The sequence below is a fragment of the Drosophila kikkawai genome, chromosome 3R (genome assembly GCF_030179895.1).
Source record: "Drosophila kikkawai strain 14028-0561.14 chromosome 3R, DkikHiC1v2, whole genome shotgun sequence".
NCBI classification, from domain to species: Eukaryota; Metazoa; Arthropoda; class Insecta; order Diptera; family Drosophilidae; genus Drosophila; species Drosophila kikkawai.
In genome coordinates, this window is record NC_091731.1 from 34,542,737 (window position 1) to 34,551,418 (window position 8,682).

An 8,682-nucleotide genomic window follows, 5' to 3' on the forward strand; every position below is an offset into this window, starting at 1 on the left:
GCAGGTGTGAGTTGGGCGTTGGGCGTTGGCCGGTGCCCGTCTGGTGGCAGGTGCACGCCGGAAGCGACATATGGCACACATATAGTATATACTGAAGACCCACTTAGACTGCTAATCACATGCAGCTCAGGTCCATCAATCTAATTATATTCGAGTGCAACTATTTGACCAGAGAAAATGGGTGGAAAATGTGCACACTTATTATGCAGCTGAGCAAGAAGGCTGAAACGCAAACGCAAAACCCAAATTAAATGATATCGTGGCAGGAATTTACGACTCCCCAAACGTTGGCATAAGCGCCCCGATTATCGGTTTTAATTATGAGCACCATCGAACCATGTCCCCGGAAAATGATGAGGGGTTTACGGCGGTGACCTTCGGTTGGCCGGGCATATCGGCAAATAGCTAAAAATTTATTGAATTGCCAGCCACAATCATTTGCGGTTAATGATCACACAGCCCTACGGAATAAATTTCACAGAAAAATCCTAGGAAATGCGAAAAATGTGTGGCGCTTTAAAAATACAGGAATTTGTATAAACAAATTTGAAAATACTATCAATATGTACATTGGATAAACATTAAGGGAAACCATAGAACAGTTTATTTAAATAGGAAAATCATTTACTATGGTTATTAAACCAGAACCTTTATTATTTATCAAATCGAAAGGCTTTAGAAATATTTTATATTCATTTAATTATAAACTAAAAGAGCAGCTTACCTTTGAAGACAACCTTCACTTCAAGTCTAATTTTAAAAAATGAAATTGCACAAAATCCTCACTTGTGCCAAATAAAATTGGAGTTTGACATGAGATTTGGGCATGTATGTAAATGCAGTGCGAGTAGAGAAAAACGAGTTGGAATCTGAATTCGAATCCGAATCCAAATCGCAATCCTCGTCCACTTATGTATGTATCTCCACTCTCCATCTTGATGCGTATGCAAATAAACATGGAGAGCTCCCAGAGTCATTCCAGATGCACAGGGTCGGAGCGAGGCAGGACGGCTTTAAGGAAGACTGATTCTATTACGGCTGCTGATGCTCAACTCGGCATAAAATTGCAAAGAAAATTTTATTATTGAAATTGAAAATCAAAGAAAGTTTCGCCCAGTTCACCCGTATACCCCAAAACATCAAGGAAGCAGCTAAAAGGCGCCTAAAAGGCAGGAACTTTTTCTTCGATTTTGATAATTTATGAGCTCAGCCGGATTGATAAAAGACAACTCCAAAAGGGGGCTTTCTTACAAACAAGGCTCGGGTAACTTTAGTGCTTAAACTGGCCTAAATGCACAGAGAAAATGTTTATAAATATTTTCTATTTAATATTTATACATTTTGGTAGTTAGTATTCAGTTTTTGGCTTAGTTCTTCAACACTTTGAAGAGTTATGCTTATTTTAAGGCTTTGAAATTGTACACAAAAACTAGGGAATATATATATTTTAGCTGCAAGTGGCACCCTTTCCGGAATTCGAGGGCAAGTGTAGCAGGAAGAATTTGAATTTCTGTTAATTCCGGGCTGAGCTGCAAGCCGAGACGGAGTCCTGGCCATGGCATACCAATTTGTATGTATGAGGGAGAGGCGAGCCCACCGCCTGCTCGTGCTTAGGGGGAATTTCAATTATTTTATTAGCCACATGAGCGGTCCTGGGCTTGGGGTTTCTTTTGAGCCGAAAAGGGATAACTTTCCAGGCCAGGTGAGAGAGTGTGCGGCATTGTTGCCCGAGGGCGATTATTATGAAATATGTTGCATACTTGCAGAAGGTACAGGCCGGTCGGTGCTCAAAGCCAGTGGCTAAGGCTGAGGCTGAGGCTGTGGCCGAGTCTGAGTGTGTCCTTTGCATAAATCTTTCATGTACTATATGAAAGCATATTTACTAATAACCCAATATCCCTTTTTTCCGGGGATTGGGCAGCCTAAAAAGGACAACGATGTCCTCCAGGGCGATGCGGATGCCAGGCGGGCGATGGCTTAGTCTATCGACGCTAGTTTCGCATTTAGTTGAGTGCTTTGTTCTGGCGCACACGGAATTGGGACATTCTGGCCTTGCCTGTGCATATTTTTAATTAAAGCACAAAAGGCCACAAAAACAAAGGGCCGTTAGAGCCAAGGAGCGTGGCAAGGGGCAGGGGAAATCCCTTTTCGGCATGAGCCGGCAAATAAATGAAATATTTATTAACAACCATCCGACATTCTTGGCATTTTTGCGAGCGTAAGTGAAAAGCCGAAAGAAAAATAAAAGCCAAACAAAACCATAAATGAATTCAATTACATTAAGTTTTTCTTTCGCCTCTTTTGTGTGGCAGGCGAACAGTTCGCGGCTCCTCGCACCACGCTTCCTGCTGACCCCTGACCTCGCCCCTGACTAAAGGGGTATCGAAATCGCCAGCGTATATTATGCTTTATTCAATTCCCCACACTCGCCCAGTCCGGCCATAAAAAACCCAGGCAAGGCGACCAGACCAGCGAAAAAATATATATACAAAAAAACAGGAACAAAAAGAATGGGTATCCAGCATCCGAAATAAAGCGCAAAATAAACAAGAGACGAAAATTCAACGTACGCGAACCGCAGCAATTTAAACAATGTCCAATGCAGTTCCAAGTGGTTTTTACGCCCAACGCTTCACTGGCTAACCAAAGGCAACTCTGGAGATCCACCGCTTTCCCACTTTCCCACTTTCCAGGACTCCAGCACTCGCACCCTTCGTCCCGCGCTGCATAGTAAAAGAAAATTGTTAAGCCCTAAAGGCCATCATCAAATAGTGATGAATATTGTGCAGGTTCTTTTTACTTTCGACGCCAAACAAGTCTTCAGCTGAGGGTTTTTGGGTCAGACAGCGGATCGAACTGGAAACAATTGCAAATTGATTGCCGAGAATTTTAAGCAGCTGCGAAAGTGAAACTATAAGAAGTTCTAAGACAAGTTATTGTGGGTTAAACATTAAAGGGAAGAGAAAAAAGAAGAAAATGCTTAAGACAAAATTTATATTTATAAAATAGCATATCTTTTATAATAATTTTAAATTATATCTCTTCCTTTGTACCGATATTGGATCTTTTATATTCTTTTACAATTTAAACTTTGTCTTAACACAAATTGTGGACTTGGACTATCTTTAAATTTGAATAAACTTCCCTCAAGGTAACATTTACAGGCAATTTAGTATCAATTCAACGTTAACTAAACTTTCAATCCATAGCCAAAGTTCCTTCAAAGTTGTTCAATAAGTTTCGAATAGTTTCCCTTTGGTAAAGCCGATTATATGGGTCCAACACTTACCACAACTTGAATAGTTTTAGCTCATTGATAACTGGCACCACAATATCTACAGAAACTTACATCTCGGGAGCTTAAGGCTACCGTTGCGTAATAAGTTTATTTACATGCGAGCCGAACGAAGGAGGTCATTAAAATGTATTTATGCTGGTCATGGGATGAACTTTGTATACAGAGAAAAAAATTAAATAAATTAAGGTCTTACTGAGGATTAAAATGAATTATTAGAATAAAAAAACCTTTTTAAGTTCTAAAAAACAAGTAAAATAGACTTAAAATATATGAAATATTTTTGGTTGTTATATTAGCTTTTATATAAAATTTCTTTCACTGCATCAAGGTACACACACCTTGAGCTGTGGGGATTATCTTCCTTGAACCCGGTGACCGCTTAACCGTGACTCGCTGCTGATATCGATGGAGTGGCCTTAAATGCCAATATCTCGCATTAAAGGCAACCGCGGAGTGGATGTGGCTGGGGACGGAGACATGGATGCGGATGTGGATGTCCTAGGACGGCAACTTGTCCTGTGGCTTCTGCGGCTGCCGCCGATGCTGTTGCTGCTGCTGCTGCTGCTGCTGGTCGAGGGCGTTAACCGAAAATCGATGGCCGTGCAAATGGAAGGGATGATGTATGCGGCCAGCGCCTGCCAAGTGGAAAAGTTGTGTGCGAGTACTACTACCTCGCATCTGTATCGAGTCCGCATCACATTTGCGGCCAAGATACGGTGCCCTGTTAGCCCGAGATGTAATTGGAATTTGTGGCATGGCCTCCTCGCGGAGCAGGAGCCATTGTTTGCTCACTCTCGCTTTCGTCCGCCATGATTAACTGCACCTGCAGACAACGGTGGGCGGAAGCAGCAAGAGCCCAGGGTTCAGCGACTCACTGACTGACTTGCCCAGCCGTAACGCCCACTTTCCGCCTCGGGATCGCTGCTGTCCGTAATGCGAGTCGTCAATCAGCTCGGCGTGCATCTGCTCCATGCCAGTCCTGGGAGTGTGTATGTGTAGGGTCAATGCTAATGAACTCTCATTAAATACTCGCTACGAGAAAGCTCCGCCCGCAGTTCAAAGGATGTAATTTCAGTGCAAGTGCTTAACAAAATTGAGCAGATTTCATTGCATCTTTATATGCACTCGGAGAAAAGTAAGGAAGAATGCAAAACTTGTACGAAAGATGGAAGATTTGCTTTATAATTTATTAAATCAAAATCTTATTTTTCATAAACAAATATGGTGAAACCTTTTTAGTAGTTTCTCTAAGTTGTTTCTGATATATCACGATTTTACGAGACATTTCCCATTTTAGAACCCTACTAAGCATATGAATTCAGTCCCGCTTGTCTGTCAATTGAAATCCCATAAGTCTGTCATTTTATGATCCACAACCCGCGACTATAAACAACGTTTGATTATGGTCGGGATCGTCATCGCGCTCAGCTTTTCCGAACATTGCCCGTCAAGTGCAGCGATTTGCAATGCAATTTTATTGGCCGTCTGCGTATTCTGTCATAAAAGGGATTTACTGGCGAAGCTCAAGGAGTTCGAAAGTAAAATAGCTGCTTAGAGCGGGCTACACATGGCTCAACTAATGGATGAAGTTGGGTAAAACCTCTGTGGACTCCGTTGATCTGTCAAGCACATGCTGTTGTGGGCTCTTGGCCATCTCATTTAAGTTGGCAAGCCGCCCGCTACCATTATACCTGGCCGCATCCTCGACCGCGAGTGTGCCAACCGCCAAACAGTATCATCGACATAAAATAAACATGCATAATGGAGCATCTTAAATGCAACTTATTTTGCATAGTTAAGCATTTGAGTGGCACCCCTCGGCCGGCCGGGTAGCTTCGCCATCGTCTTGGCCCGGCCGCTCTTCCCACTTCACTAACTTTGATACTTCCACTCGACTCGACTTGCCTTGAGTTTGAGGGAGGCAAACAGGAAACTAAATGAAAATATCTAACGCTGGCAGCCGCTGCCGCCGTCGCCGCAGACCGCACACTGGCTATGAAAAGTATGCCCCTCTGTCTGGCCTGAATGGAGCTGCCTCGTCCTTGTTCTCTGGGTTTTTTTTTTCGCTGCTCACTCTTAGGCGCCCAGCCACTTGCCATATTTACACCAATTCCCTTGTCTGTGTGCCGGGCTAGCCATTTTTGTGCTTCCATTTTTCTGCCTTTTGCCTTTCATCCTCCCCCGCGACTCACCCGAATTTTGTTTTTATTTTGCCGCAGCCAGCAGAGCTTTCATGCTTAAGTAAAAAATTTAATGCTTCCTCCATTCTGTTTTTATGCTGTTGCTTTGTCCAACATCAGGATGATGAGCAGTCAAAGAAGCAGCCGGAAGCCCGGCCATGCCAAGTTTGTCTGCCAAGAGTGTCTCAAAATGTACTATAAGCGGAGTGTTGAGAAGCCTTGAAAACAAACCAATAAAAATTGAATAGAAAAATACAAGGAATTTGGTAAATACTAAGAAATTCCTAAAACCATCTCTAAGCAGGTTTTCTCAAAGATAAATATTCGTTTATAATTGTTTATAGAGTATAAGACAGTCACTACTTGGTTTTCCGCTAGCTTAGCTGCACTTTTTCTTGCAGTCTTTAGGCACTTAGTCGGTTGTCTGCGCAGCGTCTTCAAAGGGCATTATATTCAATCATGGGGGTTAATCATTAGACACAAGCTCACTGACAGGCGGGGAAAACCAAGTGGCAGATGGACAGACTGTCTGTCAGAGAGTCAGTTAGTCATTCCATCAGAGGATGTTTTGCTTTGCAAATTGTGCATAAGAAATGCTGCAGTTGAGCCAAGACAGATTATGCGGGCCACACGGCGTATGATTGATATTTCCGATTCCCAAGGCAGGGCGTGAAATTCGCACGGCTTAAGCTAATGACCAAGTGCTGGTAATTATAATGACCTTTCCACACTTACACACAGAGAAGCAGCATGTGTTAATTGACTTCTGAAAAACGCTAATTATTTTGTTCAGTGAATACGCTTTTGATAAAACACCTTTTGGCTCCTTTTTGTGCCCACTCATCCTAATTAGCCTGCCCTAATTTTATCCATACGCTCTTTGTAAATAATACAAAAGTCGAGCGCCCAGCCAAGGTGAGTGATTATCACGAAAAATTCTTCTTTTTTTTGGCTTAAATGCGAAAGAAAAGTTTATTCAGGCATTACATTTCGGACGCCTACACGAAATGGATTCCAGGAATCGGAAAAATAATAATATATCGGATGAGCACTCTTATGTGTTGTTACTTAATCAGGCTCAGCCTGGTGTTTAAGCTGAACTTAGTGCACTTTAAGCACTCCTTTTGTTGGCTGCCAAAAAGGCCAAGGCTCTCAAATTACCAGAATTTACTTTACTTGGTAATGCCATGACTGAATACAATTGCAGATTTTATATCTGCTTGATTTAGCTTACCTTTGGGGCTTTTCAGTGAGGGGGGGTTTTCCGGTTCATTTGTATACGTTTAATTAACGGCTCAGATGACAACCCACACAACCCACAGTTGGCTTTGCTTATGCCATAAGTTTATAGGGAAAATATTTGTAATTTGTATACTCGTTGAGGGATTAACAGTGAGGGTTGATATATAATTTAACTTTATAACAATAAAACTTTAAGTTAAATGAAATTCAAGCTATTTTTTTAATAAACAATTTTAAAGAACACACTTGAAATCGTAAATTTCTTTATAATACAGGGTAATGTTCAAGTCGAGTCCCTATTTCCTATTTCGAGCTTCGCTCTACCATTTCATGCCAAAGCCGGCATTTGGCGCTCGCATTGCTGTTGTTGGCCCGGTCATTTTTGCGGCTTTTGGCTAACAACACACATGCAGCAAACACAGCAAACAAAAACCGGAGGAAAACAAAAACAAAACCAAAGCAAAGCAAACCAAATAAAACAAAACAAAGAAGTGGCACAAGGACTTATGGAGGATGCGACTGCTGCCGCTGATGCTGCATCCAATGGGGGGGGGGATGCCACCAAAAGAATTTCTCTTGGCATTTTATTTAAGCGGATTATTTTGGCACATTTGCGCTAAGGTTTTTTCTTATTTTCGCTCCATTATTCTCCCTCCTCCTGGAAGTGTTTGTGCCGGGGCTCTCTCTTTTTTGGCATTGGAATGCCTAATGAAAGCATTTCTGCTGCCGGGCATGTGTGTACGTAAATTCACGTAAATGATGTGCACCCCGAATATGAGGCTTATTTGGCATTGTGACAAAAGTTATTTAATTATGATTATGCCCAGGCCCTTGGTTCTCAGCCCGGCTCCTAACTGCTCGTCTGCGCTACCCCCGACTGCTCATTTGCACTAAAATTTACTTAGTTCAGCACTAAAGCTGCAGAGGCTCAGCCGATGTAGACATAAAACTTAAACACGCACACCCACCCACACACAACTGTGGTCATAATAATAGCCACTAAAATACTCTAAAAGTAGTGGCAACAAACAATACTTTGTTTTAGAGAGAAAATAATTCAAATCAAAACGGTTTACCTTGTACTTTTAATTCAAGAGCTTCAAGCTGAAACCCTTTGGCATTCTTGTTCCTAATATTCTGACCACCTCTGTACTTCTAACCACAGCAGGCTCTTGGTCAGAAGGGAAAGCTTATTCTGGCCGGATACCGGTTACATGTTAGCTTTGGCGCTAATGTCAAACGCTGTGCACATGTCGCACGCATACTGCCACCCCTAGAATGTCCTTGCTCTCGGAATGCCCTTAAGTAAGTGCCATAATAATTTACAAAATTAAACAACAACTCTCAGTCGGTAAATGAAGATATCTGAGCCGAAGTTCTCATATCCTTGCTGTGTTTTTCCCAAATATTATCTCACCCAACACAATGGCAAAGTTGGTGTGGATAAAACAAAAAGAAGTCTAAGCCGAGTTGATAAAAATCGGTTGTAATTAGGTTAAATGCTGTGGAGTCTAGGTTGCAATTTTTATAATATCTTTAATATGTCTAAAATATGTTTCCTGAATTCATTAGCCTTTAATTAAGTGATCTTCGGTTAACCACAAGTTCTACTTGCCTCAAGATTAATTAACCGCTTCCTTTAATTGTAACAACTCCTGTTAAATACCTGTTTCAATTATGTAACATTTTGAGCAGGCAGAAATCGTTTCACATTTCATTTGAATTGGCCTCCTTTGAATTCAAATTTTCAGTAAATAAGCATGTGTCAGGAATCCAATGTCTAGTGTGTACCTATATTTTAATGGGCAGACTGGGAGGATGAAGGCTATGGGTCAGCACTTGATTCTTCCTTCTCACATATTCATTTATAATTCAGCCGGACAGTTATTAAGCCCCCGGGCTGAGTTTCAGAAATTCGAATGGCCATTGTCGACAAATTTTGATGCTGGCTAAAATGTGAGA